The 18,408-nt window shown below is 37.6% G+C and overlaps 1 long non-coding RNA gene across 1 annotated transcript; it reads left to right on the forward strand.

Annotated features, from left to right (window-relative positions):
• The first annotated feature begins 3,208 nt into the window (after positions 1 to 3,208).
• On the forward strand, positions 3,209 to 9,772 carry LOC140010241 (uncharacterized). The gene is made up of 2 exons (XR_011817538.1): positions 3,209 to 3,928; positions 4,379 to 9,772. It is a non-coding gene; the product is annotated as an uncharacterized lncRNA (long non-coding RNA).
• Positions 9,773 to 18,408: the final 8,636 nt, after the last annotated feature.

Below are 18,408 nucleotides of genomic sequence, written 5' to 3' on the forward strand. Positions count from 1 at the left end.
CAATCTAAAAACGCTGAAAAGGGAGTCTTTCAAGAATATTTAGTTTCATATTTTTCTTAAGGCAAATGAAGTTTTTGTCACGCCCCACTTTTGATGGTGGTGTGTGGAAGTAGTGAACGTGTGTGAAAGTGAAAAGAAAAGACCGTGCGATTGTGAAATGTGACGGTTTGGTCAAATAAAGTTCAAAAAGGGCTTTGGATGAAAAACGGAGTCGCCACTTGGTATAGAGTTAGGGTGTACCAAGTCACCCAAAAATGATTTTTGTTTTTTGAACGAAAAAGTAAATAAAACCCTTTTTAAAACTTTTAGATCTACGTAACCAAAGAAAGGAATCGGGGGTCACATTTGATAAGGGAGAAGGCAAAGGTGGAACCTAAGGCACTCCCCTACCCTAGCAAGAGCTAGTTGCGTGACTTAGCCCCACGTTTCCTAATTTTTCTACCCAAGGTATGTATCGCGTGTTGGATATGACTATATGAATGCAAAAACCTAGACCTAGGGGGACATGGGGGAAATTTCTCTTCAAAGGTTGAGTGGTGCCAATCACATTAATTGTGAAGCCCAATAATGATCCTTTGGAGAGGTCACACATAATCCTAAATGACGTAAAAATGAGTGAAATGAATGCATGCCATGTGAAAATGTGAGTTTGTGTGAAGTGAAAAAGTGATAAAAACAAGAGTGTGTAAGTGGAAGTGTGCAAATGGATGTACAAGATAAGGCGAGTAAAGTAATAATGTGAAAATGTATGTGAGATAACACAAAGTGCATGTGTGCGATTGATATTATAAAGTGTAAGTAGTTGAGTGAAAACGTGCAAATTTAAAGTAGTGTGAAGTGAGAATGTGGAAAGAGGGTTAGAATATAAAGTAGAAGTGTATGTGATAGCGAATGAGTAAAATGCATGAATCCTATAGGAATGCATCAAGACGGGAACGGGGAGTCCTAACTTTGTGACTTTAATTTTTCCTTTGATTAGAAGGAAGAACTAGCGTGCTAAGGCTATTTTGTAGCCACACTCGCTCGTTTCCCTTATCGAAAGGGGACTCTTCAAGTAAATGTACCCTATAACCAGCATGAGGTGCAAAAATCCTAAAATGAAGGGAAAAGGGGTTCGAGGAGCATGCCAAATGATAAAACTAAGAAAAAATGCATGAAATGTAGTGAACATGCAAATATGCACTAACAAAAGGGGGACGGCCTATTGGGTCTAGCGTTGGACTAGCCCATTCTATGAATTCCTACTAGCGTTGGACTAGTGGAAACATACATTCATCCATCACATTCATTCATGGCTATGGAAAGCGAGTAGACATGCCAAACACTCGTAAACACGTAGCACATAACACTTAGCATGCTCGACTAGACGCAAAAGCCTAATAAAGCAAATTAACACATAGCCACAAAAGCAAGCAATCAAGCTAATGGACCTATTACATTTGCTAGCTAGGCACACGTCTTCAATAGGTCTTCATCAAGTGCTTTCCAAACCCTATCTATTACAAGCCAAGAGGTGTACACATACCCCATAAAGAATAATTTAAATAAAAAGCAAAAGTAAATGAAAGGAATTAAAGAAAAACAAAGGAAGCAAGTAGACATGCAATTTTCACGTAGCACGTTGGATCACATAGGAGAGACAAAAAAAAAAGATAAAAGAAGTTATACCTCCCTTGAGTTGGAGCTCTAATGGGGTGAAGTCACTTATTTATCCTCCAAAATAAAAGAAATGGTCAAGGTACCAATTTATTAAGAAAAATTAAAGAAATGTGCAAAACAAAGCTCATTTGATCGTAAAGCCTCTAAAGTCATGACTTAAGCGCAATTGAAACAAAACATGGTAGTTAATTGAAGCAAACAAGCAATGAAGTTGCACAAATTAAAATTACCAAGGACCAAATTGATGAAATTATTTAATTGATTGAGTCCTAGTGGAACAAGGAGAGACTTGGGGGGCCAAAAGGGAAATTTTTCAGAGATTTTCCATGCAGACCATGCAAGCTGCGAAGGAATTTTTGTTTCTATAACTAACATTTTTCTGCAATTCTAAACTAGCTGCATTTCCTCATAACCTGCGACTCTAACAAGCAAAGCCATCCAAATCCTCTAGCATAACTTGCCAACATCAACTCAGTCAACTAGCGTTTAAACAGAAATTTTGGAGCAAAATATGCAAAGAAAAGAAAAGAAACAACGAGAGGATGGGGGGAAACATTTCTGCAATGGTAGACCGGCCCTGCTTGCTGCAGTTTTACATTCCAATCAAAACTCATTGACATGGAACAACTCAAACCAAGACCAACACCCATGACAGCAATAAAATTTGACAGCAACAAGGATTCAATCTCCAAGTTTAACATCAAAATGTAATGACAAACACAGAAATGAAAAGAAAAATAGAAATGGAAGGAAGCTTGCTCAGAATGATTCACTTTATTCTTATCAATTTGAGTTCTCAGCTAGGCTACGGTACATCAGCTCCAATAATCAATTTCGAGTAGAAAGCTTTCCGCAACAACATTAACCACCAGATATATATAAACAAAGGGTTTGACAGGAAAACCAAACCCCACTGGACTGCTATAGAGGACAAAAGACAGCAAAGAGAGACTCGAGTAACAAAACAGCCGTGAATATCAATGTAAGCTTACAAAGGGGAATGGGATTTAGAACTAACAAGGAACAATGATTGTAGACACCAAATTTTTGGTGTAATTTCATTTACTTTTTATTTTTAGTTTTTTATTTGTAGTGTTAGTTTTATTCGTTTTTTTAGTTTTAGTTTCTAGTTTTATTTTTGTTTTTAAGTTTTTAGCATAGAATTTCTTGAAAAAAAAAGGAAAAAAAGGAAAGGGAAAAGCATTCAAAAAAATACGATTTAGTTGTTTGTAACTTAAATCCAATGCTTTCTTGGAAGGACAAAGGAAAAAAAAGTGAAAAATGATGAAAATGGAAATTGAAAAATCACAACTTTGTTGTTTATTATTTTTGATTGTTTATTTTTGTTTGATATTACTTAAATTGTTGTTTTTGTTTTAATTTTATTATTTGTAATTAAATTACTAATTTAAAAAAAAAAAGTAGCCAATACGCGGCATAAAAGCTGCGTTTTTGCCGCAGCTTGAAAACCAGATTTCAGGAGGTCCTTCGGAGGGGTAAAAATTTAGCATAAGAGGCCAGGTGTCTAGGACACCTGGAGGGGAGGATGAATCTAGAAGGGGTTGGCTAGGTTTTAGCTGAGAAGGAGAGAGAGAGAGGTAAGGGGGAGACGGCAAAAGAAACGAGAAAGAAACCAGAAATGGGAGGCGGTGGGTTTTTCTGGGCAGAAAAAAGAACAAAAAGAAAAGGCAGCCGAGAAGAGGATTTTGAGAGTCGAGTGACGGCTAGGTCTGGGGATAGAGAGAGAGGTAAGGATTGACGGCTGCAAAAACGAAAGCAAAAGAGAAACAAAAACAGAGGGGGCCGAGAGAGGTTTCAGCAAAAAAATAAAGCCGAGAAAAACAAAGAAAGAGGGGGCGGACAGAGAGAGTGAGAGGAAACGGCAGATGAAAAGGAACCAAAAAAAATCTGAAAAGGGAAAAGAAAAAGAACAAGGGAGAAAGACTAAGCAAGGCCGAAGGGAGGAAACAAGGGAGACATCGGCGAAGGAAAAAAGGGAAGAGGGAACAAGAAAATTCGTGGAGAGCTTCAGGGGATAGAACAGAACAGGGGCAAGAATCTGAAATTTTGGGGAAAGTTTTCGGCTAAAAACAGAGGAGAGTTTCAGCAAGAGCAGAGAGAAATCTGGAAATTGGAGGGGTTTCCTTCGGAGGATTCGAACGATAGCCATAGCAAGGAAAGGTCACAGCCGCTGCCACAACCGAAATTATCCACCGCCTCCGCTGCAATTTGCTATTATCGCCTGAAAAATCCTCGCCAAGGACGCACTGTAAGTCTTACTTTCAAATGCAAATTCTGGAAATCCCCAACCCCAAGCATGTTTCTGTGAATTGGTTTTTACGGCTTTCTTGATTGACCGCCCATTTTCTTTTGTTTTTGATTGTAAATGCGCTATGGGTCGATTGGACTGTACTTTTTGGGTTGCTGATGGAATTTTGGGGGCGGGTTCTTGAGTCAATAGAGCAAAAATTTACCGAAAGTTTTCATGCTCGTTTAGTGTTCGATAAAATGTCTGAAAAGAAATCTGGAACCAAAAGGGAAGATTTCACGCTTTTTCTATTCAAGAGGGACTCTGGACAGTTCAAAACTGGCCAGAATACATGAGTTTGCTGGTCGGGAAGAGAAAGAGAAGCCATGAATTTTTGAAATTGATTTTGTTCAATTTTGCTGTTTTTGCATTCCATAATGATGTGATGTTGTTGCCGTGTAAATTTGTCAGATTTTCTGAAGTATCCGAAGTTGCAAAAACGTTTCCATCTCATTTGCCTGGAAGAAGAAAGCTCCCGCGAAGTTTGGAGCATAAATTTCTGAATTTTTGCAATCGACCCCAGACCTTTGGTGAAATCACATTAAAGCCCACATAACTTTCAGATCTTATTCAATTAAGTCATGATTTAAACATAAATTGACCCCTGGACGTTGCTTTTCTTTAATTTCGACCCCAAAGTCTTCATGATTCTTCCAATTAAGTCCCTATTTTGTTGTGATTGAACCCCCAAGTGCCCCCCTTATTCTGATATGGCCCAAAATTTAGGAAAATTGAACTAATTTTATCCTTTTAAGTTTAATCATTTGTTTGCATATTTTATGTGCCTTTTTGGATAGATTAATTCTTGATTTTAGGTCATAATTGTGGCTTAATAATTTTAGTTGATTTGCTAATCTTGTTGGGTATAGTTTGGATTTAGGTTGTGGGCAATAATATTTGTTTGGATTTGTAAAAGTGGATTTAATTTGTTTTGTTTGGGTTTCTGGTTTGGGTTAGGGAGGTAAAGCCCACTCTTTTGGTTGAGTTTGTTTGATTGATAAGTAGAAGCCAGCCCATATGTAGCCTCTGGGCTTTGCGGCAGGCTGAAGGGATCTTTGGCCCAAAAAATAGACAAAAGTTGGCCCAATGGCTTGGTCCATTAAGAAACCAGAGAACGAATTTGCAGATCAGCCCCTGTACTTTTCTTTAATTTCACTAGGGCCCTACAAACTTTCAATGCTGTCAATTGGGTCCCTAAAGTAATTGCAAATAGGTCCCTGAACTTTATTTTTCTTTAATTTTGACCTCCAAACTTTGTTAATTTGTGCAATCAAGTCCTTTCTTCTTTTGACTTCTTGAATGTGAGTTGTTTACATGATTCAATTGATTCAATTTCAAGTTTACCATTTTATTTTTTATAATTATTTGTTAAATAAAGTGATGCCTTGACTCGTTTATTATTTTGGAGGGTAAATAAGTAATTTCACTCCATTAGAGCCCCGACTCAAGGGAGGTATACCCTAATCCCTTATTTCTTACTACATTTGACTCTACGTGCCCTATGTGACTTTATGTGTTTAAATTGCATGCCTCTTAAATGTTTTATTATTATTATTATTTCATTTATTTATTCATTGATTTTAGTTTGTATATTTCTTTTAGTTCAGTTTTGATCATTCGAAAGGCACTTGAATGCCAAAGTTGTAATAGTTAGAGATTTAATCATTTTATTCCTTTTCCCCCTTTTTAGATTGAAGTAGGGTCTCCCTAATGTAATAGATAGGGCTTTCTTTGCTTTGTTTGCTTGGTGTGATATGCATGCTTGTGTTCTATGTGTGACCGTTTTCTTAGGGCCTTGCATCTAGTCGAGCATGCTAAGTGTTATGTGCTACGTGTTTATGAGTGTTTGACATGTCTACTCGCTTTCCATAGCCATGAATGAATGTGATGGATGAATGTACGTTTCCATTAGTCCAACGCTAGTAGGAATTCATAGAATGGGCTAGTCCAACGCTAGACCCCTAGGGATTTCCCCTCGTTAGTACATGTTTGCATGTTCATTACATGTCATGCATTCTTTTTAGTTTTATCATTTTGCATGCCCCTCGAACCCCTTTTCCTTCCATTTTAGGATTTTTGCATTTCATGCTAGTTATAGGGTTCATTTGCTTGAGAGTCCCCTTAAATATGGGATATAGACGAGTGTGGCTTTTTCTAAGCCTTAGCACGCTTGTATTCCCTCTATAAAAGGGCAAATTGAGTCACGATTTAGGTCTCCCCGTACCCAATATGCATGAATTCCCTAGACTCATGCATTTTTAAATCCACACTACTATTTTATACCCTCATCGCACTTTCATTTTTCCTCCCATTTTGCACACGTGCACCTTTATGTTTCTTCACTTGCACACGAACACTTTTATCATCACTTGCACACATGCACTTCATATTATCATTTCACATACCGTACCTTGCCCACTCACGTGCACATTTTTATTTACATATTTATTGTTTTTTATTACTTTTTCAAACTCATGTTCTCACACTGCATACATGCATTCCATTCATTTGCATCCCACTCGCATTATTCGTGACTTCTTCAAAGGATCGTTATTGGGCTTCACAATTAATGTGATTGGCACCACTCAACCTTTGAAGAGAAATTTCCCCCAATACTCCTAGGTCTAGGGTTTGCATTCATGTAGTGCATCCAAATGTAATAAATTCTTTGGTTAAAACAAGAAAATCTTTGATTAAATCATGCAACTAGCCTTGGCTAGGTCAAAGGGGTGCCTTGGATTTTATCCTTGCCTTCCCCTTTGTCAAATGTGACTCCCGAACCTTTTTCTTTGGTTTACGTGGACTAGGAGTCGTTTAAAAGGGGTTTTTTACTACTTTTTCCTATTTTTTTTAAAAATTCATTTTTTTGGTGACTTGGTACACCTTAATCCATTACCAAGTGGCGACTCCAATTTTTATTTCAAAAACCCTTTTTAAACTATAATTTTGGGTCAAATCGTCGCATTCTCAACCCCCCATTTAGACCCATTTTTTCTTTTAAAATCACAATTCATTTTCCAATCACAAAAAATACATTTTTAAACCATTTATTTATTTATCAAAAAATGGGGCGCGACAGTTGGCGACTCCACTGGGGACATTTGAGAGTCCGAGCAAATTTGATTTAATCAACCTTTTTCTTCTTTTAACCTTGGCATATATCACATTTGGGTGTTTTAGGGTTGCATTTTTTCTTTTTAGGATTTTACATTTCGCGCGTATTAATTACTCCCTCACTCACGCATGTATGATTGGTTGATTGGATGAATGTTTACTTGTTTATCTCGCGCTTGCATTGCATTTAGGGGGGGCGTGTCACCCTAGAGTCTCGCGTTGGTTCTTGATCCCTCCCCTCCAAACGAGCACTAGCATACGAGCATACGTTTTAATTTTTTCATCCTTCCTTTATTTTTCTTTAGTGGCTTGTCACGCCACTCCACCCTACTAGGATTAGGCGACCCATTTGGATATGTGATCGTGACACGACGTGTGCGTAGCATGATCCGAGGGGTCACTCAATCTTCCGCTTTAAACTTTGGGTTAATAGCCTTTAGTTTTTAGTCGAAGGTTGAGGATTTCTTTAGATTCACCTGGACATGTAGCCGTGACACGACGTGTGCGTAGCAATGTCTAGGGAATCGCTCGAGCCACCGACAAAGAACCTTGGAATTGATGACCCTTGGTTTCTAAGTCTGAAGGCTCGGGGACCTGAGCTTATCGAGTTTAGATGCATTAGCGAACCCCAACCTCATGCATCCATATTAGAATTGCCTAGGGTAGAGTCGACCTTACCCTATTAGGGACACGATTCACGAGGGGAGGGATCCAACCCCTCTTTCCTTATCTGCTTTTGTTGCTTTATTGGCCAACGTGTTATGTGATTATGTGCTGAACTAACGTTTCCTTGTTTCTTGTCTTTTTGCATTCACAAACGTTAGGAAATAAGAGGTCTGGCATGATCCTCTTTTAGGACCTACCCTTATAGATAGGCTATTGCACGTTTAGAAATTTCATAAATTAATAATGCCATACCATTTTAGGCTTACCCTGGCAAATAAAGGGTTCCTTAGGTCACGTTTCATTTCGAATTGCATTTTTCCTGCTTTAATAAATGGCATCATGCATAAACCTTAGAAAGGGAATGCCACATAGGGAATCCCGTGTTTAGGAATAAGCCACCTTTTGTTTCGGATACTTAATCCAGTGAAACTTGCACGTTTACATTTTGTACCATCCAAAGGGGTAGTGCACAAGGTAAGGTAGGATCCGATCATTTTCATAGAGTGATCTTTGGAATATGAGCATCTAATAATCACTTTTTGGCCATTTTATCAAAAATTGGTAAAAATCCCTTGCGTGAAGGACATTAATTTGAAGAAATTCACAAATGATTCCTCCTACTGAGACGATAAACAAATTGAGGCCAAAATTTGATTTTTAGAAGGTCATAGACTAATGCACCTCAATAATTTTGAAATAACCAATGGTCGGACAATTCAACCAATCTAGTTTGCCAATTCATTCAATAAATCGTCAATTCATTTGACCAATTTACCCTTTTTAGGGTCATCTGGTCGATTTTGAACAAATCGTCAATTCATTTGACCAATTTACCCTTTTTAGGGTCATTCGGCCGATTTTTGAATAAATCACTAATTCAATTTCATTCATTTGGCCAATTTATCCATTTTTAGGGCAACCGAGCCGCTTTTGAATAAATTAAGTTTCGTTCAATCTATTTGATCAATTTACCCTTTTTAGGGCGATCTGGTGAATTTTGAATAAATTCTCGATTTCATTCAATTCATTTAACCAATTTCATTTTTTAGGATGATCCGGTCTATTTTGAATAAAATTCTCAATTTCATTCGATCAAGTTCCTTTTTTAGGATAATTCGGTCAATTTTGAGTAAGTTTTTAAATTTCACTCAATTCATTTGACTTGTTTCCCTTTTTAGGGTAATCCGGTCGATTTTTAATAAATTGTCCATTTCATTTGACCAATTAGGATTTCAATGTCGAATTTCAAAATGGAAAACCTAGTCGATTTTGAGAAAAACATCCATTGCATTTAGCCGTTTGATCAGTTGGAGTTTTGACCCATGCTTCACTGAGAAAATTTGTCAATGAATTCCAATCTCTTTGATAGGAAGTTCGTCAAGGTCAAACCCGTGCATTTGTGATCAATTCATTCGGACATTGTCCTTATTTTGACAAATGTCTTTCGTCTCTCCAATTGACCAAATTCTTCAAAATTATTTTTCACTCAATGAGTTGATCAGATCCATCAGGTATGGTATAGTGCCTACCCTAGAGGATTGCATTTTCATGCTAGGTCTACCCTTGGCACAAAAGGGTTCCCCATAGGACATGCATACCAATTTTATAGTCTTGATTACTAACTCTAGTATTTTTCTTTTGTTTTTCCCCCTCCCCTGCATTCATAAAAAAAAATGTGTTTCAATAAGGTGAAAATATTTTTCTATATCTGATGATAATTTGGATCTAATAAAGTGCCAAAATTGCAAGTATTGTGTGATTTTTGGGCAGATCCTACAATGAAAACATAAATGGTCTATCTGGAAGCTCTACGCTAAAACCTCTGAGAGATTTTGTAATTGTTTTCCAAAGGAAATTCTGTTTATTTGATTTGTTGGTACATTTTGTTCCAAAAGAAAAGGAGGCGAAAGTGTATATGTTGAGCTCTTTACGAGTTTCTCTCTTCTCATTTGTATCATAATTGAATGAGAAATTTTGTTTCAAACTTTTTCATCAGCAATAAATTTTTTTGGATAATTATTGTTTTGTGTATATGTATGTACATTTCATTCTTTATTCTTACTCATTGGAGATTTCATGATGAATTTTGAGAAATAAAACCAAATTGAGATTTTTTTTTTCAACCTCCACCCTGAATTTCACAAATGTATACTTTCTAAAATCCTTATGTACATTAGATTGGTGATCCGAGCTATACAATAAGAGTGCTCAGACAAAAAAAGGTGAATGATCATTCCAAAGGCCTCATGAGATACATTTTCTCCTTCACTGTACAATTCACTGTACAATTCATATTTTGCCCATTTCATTCAACCCCAAAATAAAATCAGTCACATTGATTGATAATTTGCAAATTGGGGCAATCTTTGCTTGAAAAGTGTCCACTGTGTCTAATTATATTCAATTCACATCTAAGTGAAAGGAAAAATGTACATTATACTTGTTTGTTTTGAAAATTTGGAATGATACTTTGAGCATTCGTTTCTCCACCTATACACATTTTATCATTTGCTCCCTCATTCGAGTCTTTGAAAGAATAATTTCGTTTCAAATAAGATCCCTAATGATCACTACCCTTCATTGGAAAATTTTCAAATATTAAAAGAGGAATGGATTTTCAATGACCATTTCGCTACTTTGGTTGTCATGAGGTGAGGTGTAAGAATGATACTTTGGCCGTCATTTCAACAACCTAAACACTGATCATCCCTTGCATCCTCATTTGAGCTAAAATTGGTGGTTCTTTTCGAGTGCACATATGATCGCACCCCACTTTGGGGAAGGAGATTGGGAAATTTTGAAAAAAAAGGAAAAAGAAAAAAAAAAGGGAAAGGGAACCGCGAATTGGGAAAATTTGATTCTACCTAGGTTTCAATTTTGAAAAGAAAAGAAAAGAGGAAAAAGGACAAGTTCTGTCCGGCGGATCACTTATGTTTCATAGATATGAATGAGCAAGAGTCTTCCTCAGTCAATTAATTCAGGTACATGCAAGAAATTTCGCATTAATGAAAGTTTCCTTTCAGAGTTATTGTAAGGAACGAATTAAAAGTCAGGCCCTCTTCTTTTCCGATCAAGCATTCTATCCCTAATTATCCCTTTTAAGCCTTCAGAATAAAATACTTCATTTGGCAACCCATGAGAATCGCAAACCCCACACTGGGGCAAGTTTGAGTTGAAAAAAGAAAAATTTCAAGAAGTGAAAAAGTGATAATGCCGCAAAATCAAAAAGCAAAAGAAGAAAAGAGAATCTCAGTTCAAAAAATAAACAGGGGCAAATTTTGTGAAAGTTCAAAAAAAAATGGCAGAAGGCCGAAAAATCGAAAGAAAATGAAAGAGAAAAAGCCTCAATTGAGCACAAACTCTGAGGCAAGTCTTGATTTAGCCCTAAAATAGGGTTGGCGCAACAATGCGATCTCAGATTACTTAAACCACTCTTGAAATCTGCCTCAAGCCTTAACTTTTCTCAGCACCTCACCTGACCCCATTACAAAAGCCGAAAGTCCTGACTTCTGTTCTTTGCAATGGCCCTGTCAAGAAAATTTTTGATACCGGAAAATTTTAGCTGTATTTCTGAATTGCTTGGGTATGGGGTTGACGCTACTCACCATGTGAAAACTCACCAAGTTGAGGGAAAGGAAAAAAGGCAAAAAGCAAAGCAAGAAAAGTAAATGCAAGAAAATGCAGAAAAATTCGACGCTGAAGTCCCTGGTGGGTGATGAGAAAAATGCAAACAAAGTCTGAGATCTTTTGAGTTCAAAATAGGGGCAATTTTGGAAAAATGCGATCTTCGGTGCAATGTCCTTGAAAGTTTTATTCTTTAGCTATCGTTTTCAAGCCAAATTACAAGCTAATAAAGTCCATCGTTGACTTATTCTTTCATGACAATCCAAAGTGAGGATCATGCTCATAAAAAATTCATCAAATCATTTGTGATCATAAGGGTATAAACCGTTTCCACATGTTTAGCTATCACCTCTGTCCATATGTTACAAGCCTAGAAAACTTGTATGTTGACTAAGTTTTCTTGAAAAATAAGGGTGACAAACTCTTTGCTTTCACTAAGATGTGGTATTGAAGGGATTACATACAATTTGGGCACAAAAAATAAAATCCTGACCTCTCATTTTCCTTAGCCACCTCAAAATCAGAAATAAAGTCATTTGATTGATCTTGAAGATAAGCCAACTGGAAATTGTGACCCATTACCCAAAACACCAATGCCAAGGTGAGGAAGAAATCTTCTGTAATCTGATTTTATTTCAAGAAATTCATCATGAAATTTTCTTTTAGGAAACATAGTTTCTTACAGTGTTCAAATAAATGGAAAGTCATCCAGACAAGTTTTTGCAATTAAATGGCCCATACTGGGGCAAAATTTTATTTGTGAGATTTCATGAAATAAGCCCACACTGGGGGCAAATTTTTTATATAGTCCATTTGAGGATTTCGTCAAATCAATCACACTACTCTTTCTATGAATAGTAGTTGCAATATTTTGAAATTCAAGTGCATGTCATACTTTGGTAAGCCCCTGTGCAGGTATCCATGGTTGAAATCAACGAAAGAGGATCTGGTGATGTGGAAGGCCGATGTCGAGGAAAGAGAAGAAAGAAGGGAAAAGGGTCCTACACTGGGGCAAATTATTTTGAAAAAATTCTCTCAGAAAAATCCGAAAAAATCAGGAAAAGAAAGAAAAATCAAAAATCGGAAAAATCATCAAAAAAATCATCATCAGAAAGGTCAAAAATCAAAAAACTCAAGTTTAACTTCTTGCTTCTTGACAAATCAAATTCAAACATTCCAAAAATCAAGTTGGGCCTGAGTTTCGTGCGGCCAACATTCCAAAAATCACGTTGGGCCTGGATTTTGTGCCGCCAACATTCCAAAAATCAAGTTGGGCCTGAGTTTCGTGCCGCCCACATTCCAAAGATCAAATTGGGCCTGGATTTCGTGCCGCCAACTTCACAACATTGCGTTGGAGCTGGGTTTTATCCCGCCAACCTCGGCAGAACCGGGTTCTATCCCGCTTACCGATTATATTACGTTGAACCTGGGTTTTATCCCGCCAACCTCGGCAGAACGGGTTCTATCCCACTGACCGATTATATTACGTTGGAGCTGGGTTTTATCGCGCCAACCTCGGCAGAACTGGGTTCTATCCCGCTGACCGATTATATTACGTTGGAGCTTGGTTTTATCCCGCCAACCTCGGCAGAACTGGGTTCTATCCCGCTGACCGATTATATCACGTTGGAGCTGGGTTTTATCCCGCCAACCTCGGGATAGAACTGGTAGGCTCGGCTTTAATCCCACTGACCAATTCATCACACTGGGGCAAATCTTTGGATAATTTTTTCAAAACAAGTCTTATGCAGTTCTTCATTTTACATCTCATTTTCATTGCTACTAGAGCTGGGTTTGTCCCGCCAGTAAGCATTTCATTCTCATTGCTATTGGAGCTGGGTTTGTCCCGCCAGTAAGCATTTTATTTTCATTTCTACTGGAGCTGGGTCTGTCCCGCCAGTAAGCATTTCATTTTCACAGCCACTGGAGCATGAGGTTAGTCCCGCCAGTGTGCATTTCATTTTCATTGCCGCTAGCCGTGGGTCAGTCCCGCTAGTGTGCATTTCATTTTCATTTTCACTAAACGTGGGTCTATCCCATTTACATTTTTATTCGGGTCAGTCCCATGATTTTCATTTTATTCGGGCCAGTCCCATGATTTTCGTTTTATTCGGGTCAGTCCCATGATTTAAAGCTTATTCGGGTCAGTCCCATGATTTTCATTTTATTCGGGTCAGTCCCGTTTTAAATTCTTGTTCGGGTCAGTCCCGTTTAAATTTCTGTTCGGGTTAGTGCCGTTTAAATTCCAATTCGGGTCAGTCCCGTTTAAATTCTGTTCGGGTCAGTCCCGTTTAAATTTCTCTTCGGGTCAGTCCCGTTCAAATTCCTGTTCGGGTCAGTCTCGTTTAAATTCTTGTTTGGGTCAGTCCCGTTCCCGTTTAAATTTCTGTTCGGATCAATCCCGTTTAAATTCTGTTCGGGTCAGTCGCGTTTAAATTCTTGTTCGGGTCAGTCCCGTCTAAATTCCTGTTCGGGTCAGTCCCGTTTAAATTTCTGTCTCGGGTCAGTCCCGATTTTAAAATTTCCTGTCAGGGGTCAGTCCCCATCGTTTGAGACGTTCACCGCCGAATAATGCAGGTAAATATTTGGTGTCTATTTCTTTGTCTCAAGTTTTTTCAAAACTCAGACAAAGAGGGGCAAACTGTAGACACCAAATTTTTGGTGTAATTTCATTTACTTTTTATTTTTAGTTTTTTATTTGTAGTGTTAGTTTTATTCGTTTTTTTTAGTTTTAGTTTTAGTTTCATTTTTGTTTTTAAGTTTTTAGCATAGAATTTCTTGAAAAAAAAGGAAAAAAAGGAAAGGGAAAAGCATTCAAAAAAATATGATTTAGTTGTTTGTAACTTAAATCCAATGCTTTCTTGGAAGGAAAAAGGAAAAAAAAGTGAAAAATGATGAAAATGGAAATTGAAAAATCACAACTTTGTTGTTTATTATTTTTGATTGTTTATTTTTGTTTGATATTACTTAAATTGTTGTTTTTTTTAATTTTATTATTTGTAATTAAATTACTAATTTCAAAAAAAAAAAGTAGCCAATACGCGGCATAAAAGCTGCGTTTTTGCCGCAGCTTGAAAACCAGATTTCAGGAGGTCCTTCGGGGGGTAAAAATTTAGCATAAGAGACCAGGTGTCTAGGACACCTGGAGGGGAGGATGAATCTAGAAGGGGTTGGCTAGGTTTTAGCTGAGAAGGAGAGAGAGAGAGGTAAGGGGGAGACGGCAAAAGAAACGAGAAAGAAACCAGAAAGGGGAGGCAGCGGGTTTTTCTGGGCAGAAAAAAGAACAAAAAGAAAAGGCAGCCGAGAAGAGGATTTTGAGAGTCGAGTGACGGCTAGGTCTGGGGATAGAGAGAGAGGTAAGGATTGACGGCTGCAAAAACGAAAGCAAAAGAGAAACAAAAACAGAGGAGGCCGAGAGAGGTTTCAGCAAAAAAATAAAGTCGAGAAAAACAAAGAAAGAGGGGGCGGACAGAGAGAGTGAGAGGAAACGGCGGATGAAAAGGAACCAAAAAAAATCTGAAAAGGGAAAAGAAAAAGAACAAGGGAGAAAGACTAAGCAAGGCCGAAGGGAGGAAACAAGGGAGACATCGGCGAAGGAAAAAAGGGAAGAGGGAACAAGAAAATTCGTGGAGAGCTTCAGGGGATAGAACAGAACAGGGGCAAGAATCTGAAATTTTGGGGAAAAGTTTTCGGCTAAAAACAGAGGAGAGTTTCAGCAAGAGCAGAGAGAAATTTGGAAATTGGAGGGGTTTCCTTCGGAGGATTCGAACGATAGCCATAGCAAGGAAAGGTCACAGCCGCTGCCACCACCGAAATTATCCACCGCCACCGCTGCAATTTGCTATTATCGCCTGAAAAATCCTCGCCAAGGACGCACTGTAAGTCTTACTTTCAAATGCAAATTCTGGAAATCCCCAACCCCAAGCATGTTTCTGTGAATTGGTTTTTACGGCTTTCTTGATTGACCGCCCATTTTCTTTTGTTTTTGATTGTAAATGCGCTATGGGTCGATTGGACTGTACTTTTTGGGTTGCTGATGGAATTTTGGGGGCGGGTTCTTGAGTCAATAGAGCAAAAATTTACCGAAAGTTTTCATGCTCGTTTAGTGTTCGATAAAATGTCTGAAAAGAAATCTGGAACCAAAAGGGAAGATTTCACGCTTTTTCTGTTCAAGAGGGACTCTGGCCAGTCCAAAACTGGCCAGAATACATGAGTTTGCTGGTCGGGAAGAGAAAGAGAAGCCATGAATTTTTGAAATTGATTTTGTTCAATTTTGCTGTTTTTGCATTCCATAATGATGTGATGTTGTTGCCGTGTAAATTTGTCGGATTTTCTGAAGTATCCGAAGTTGCAAAAACGTTTCCATCTCATTTGCCTGGAAGAAGAAAGCTCCCGCGAAGTTTGGAGCATAAATTTCTGAATTTTTGCAATCGACCCCAGACCTTTGGTGAAATCACATTAAAGCCCACATAACTTCCAGATCTTATTCAATTAAGTCATGATTTAAACATAAATTGACCCCTGGACGTTGCTTTTCTTTAATTTCGACCCCAAAGTCTTCATGATTCTTCCAATTAAGTCCCTATTTTGTTGTGATTGAACCCCCAAGTGCCCCCCTTATTCTGATATGGCCCAAAATTTAGGAAAATTAAACTAATTTTATCCTTTTAAGTTTAATCCTTTGTTTGCATATTTTATGTGCCTTTTTGGATAGATTAATTCTTGATTTTAGGTCATAATTGTGGCTTAATAATTTTAGTTGATTTGCTAATCTTGTTGGGTATAGTTTGGATTTAGGTTGTGGGCAATAATATTTGTTTGGATTTGTAAAAGTGGATTTAATTTGTTTTGTTTGGGTTTCTGGTTTGGGTTAGGGAGGTAAAGCCCACTTTTTTGGTTGAGTTTGTTTGATTGATAAGTAGAAGCCAGCCCATATGTAGCCTCTGGGCTTTGCGGCAGGCTGAAGGGATCTTTGGCCCAAAAAATAGACAAAAGTTGGCCCAATGGCTTGGTCCATTAAGAAACCAGAGAACGAATTTGCAGATCAGCCCCTGTACTTTTCTTTAATTTCACTAGGGCCCTACAAACTTTCAATGCTGTCAATTGGGTCCCTAAAGTAATTGCAAATAGGTCCCTGAACTTTATTTTTCTTTAATTTTGACCTCCAAACTTTGTTAATTTGTGCAATCAAGTCCTTTCTTCTTTTGACTTCTTGAATGTGAGTTGTTTACATGATTCAATTGATTCAATTTCAAGTTTACCATTTTATTTTTTATGATTATTTGTTAAATAAAGTGATGCCTTGACTCGTTTATTATTTTGGAGGGTAAATAAGTAATTTCACTCCATTAGAGCCCCGACTCAAGGGAGGTATACCCTAATCCCTTATTTCTTACTACATTTGACTCTACGTGCCCTATGTGACTTTATGTGTTTAAATTGCATGCCTCTTAAATGTTTTATTATTATTATTATTTCATTTATTTATTCATTGATTTTAGTTTGTATATTTCTTTTAGTTCAGTTTTGATCATTCGAAAGGCACTTGAATGCCAAAGTTGTAATAGTTAGAGATTTAATCATTTTATTCCTTTTCCCCATTTTTAGATTGAAGTAGGGTCTCCCTAATGTAATAGATAGGGCTTTCTTTGCTTTGTTTGCTTGGTGTGATATGCATGCTTGTGTTCTATGTGTGACCGTTTTCTTAGGGCCTTGCATCTAGTCGAGCATGCTAAGTGTTATGTGCTACGTGTTTATGAGTGTTTGACATGTCTACTCGCTTTCCATAGCCATGAATGAATGTGATGGATGAATGTACGTTTCCACTAGTCCAACGCTAGTAGGAATTCATAGAATGGGCTAGTCCAACGCTAGACCCCTAGGGATTTCCCCTCGTTAGTACATGTTTGCATGTTCATTACATGTCATGCATTCTTTTTAGTTTTATCATTTTGCATGCCCCTCGAACCCCTTTTCCCTCCATTTTAGGATTTTTGCATTTCATGCTAGTTATAGGGTTCATTTGCTTGAGAGTCCCTTTAAATATGAGATATAGACGAGTGTGGCTTTTTCTAAGCTTTAGCACGCTTGTATTCCCTCTATAAAAGGGCAAATTGAGTCACGATTTAGGTCTCCCTGTACCCAATATGCATGAATTCCCTAGACTCATGCATTTTTAAATCCACTCTACTATTTTATACCCTCATCGCACTTTCATTTTTCCTCCCATTTTGCACACGTGCACCTTTATGTTTCTTCACTTGCACACGAACACTTTTATCATCACTTGCACACATGCACTTCATATTATCATTTCACATACCGTACCTTGCCCACTCACGTGCACATTTTCATTTACATATTTATTGTTTTTTATTACTTTTTCAAACTAATGTCCTCACACTGCATACATGCATTCCATTCATTTGCATCCCACTCGCATTATTCGTGACTTCTTCAAAGGATCGTTATTGGGCTTCACAATTAATGTGATTGGCACCACTCAACCTTTGAAGAGAAATTTCCCCAAATACTCCTAGATCTTGGGTTTGCATTCATGTAGTGCATCCAAATGTAATAAATTCTTTGGTTAAAACAAGAAAATCTTTGATTAAATCATGCAACTAGCCTTGGCTAGGTCAAAGGGGTGCCTTGGATTTTATCCTTGCCTTCCCCTTTGTCAAATGTGACTCCCGAACCTTTTTCTTTGGTTTACGTGGACTAGGAGTCGTTTAAAAGGGGTTTTTTTACTACTTTTTCCTATTTTTTTTAAAAATTCATTTTTTTTGGTGACTTGGTACACCTTAACCCATTACCAAGTGGCGACTCCAATTTTTATTTCAAAAACCCTTTTTAAACTATAATTTTAGGTCAAATCGTCGCATTCTCAACCCCCCATTTAGACCCATTTTTTCTTTTAAAATCACAATTCATTTTTCAATCACAAAAAATACATTTTTAAACTATTTATTTATTTATCAAAAAATGGGGCGCGACAATGATGCAGCTGTAACACTGGCTCTAACATCTCACCATCT

Source organism: Coffea arabica, chromosome 7c (assembly GCF_036785885.1).
Source record: "Coffea arabica cultivar ET-39 chromosome 7c, Coffea Arabica ET-39 HiFi, whole genome shotgun sequence".
NCBI classification, from domain to species: domain Eukaryota; kingdom Viridiplantae; phylum Streptophyta; class Magnoliopsida; order Gentianales; family Rubiaceae; genus Coffea; species Coffea arabica.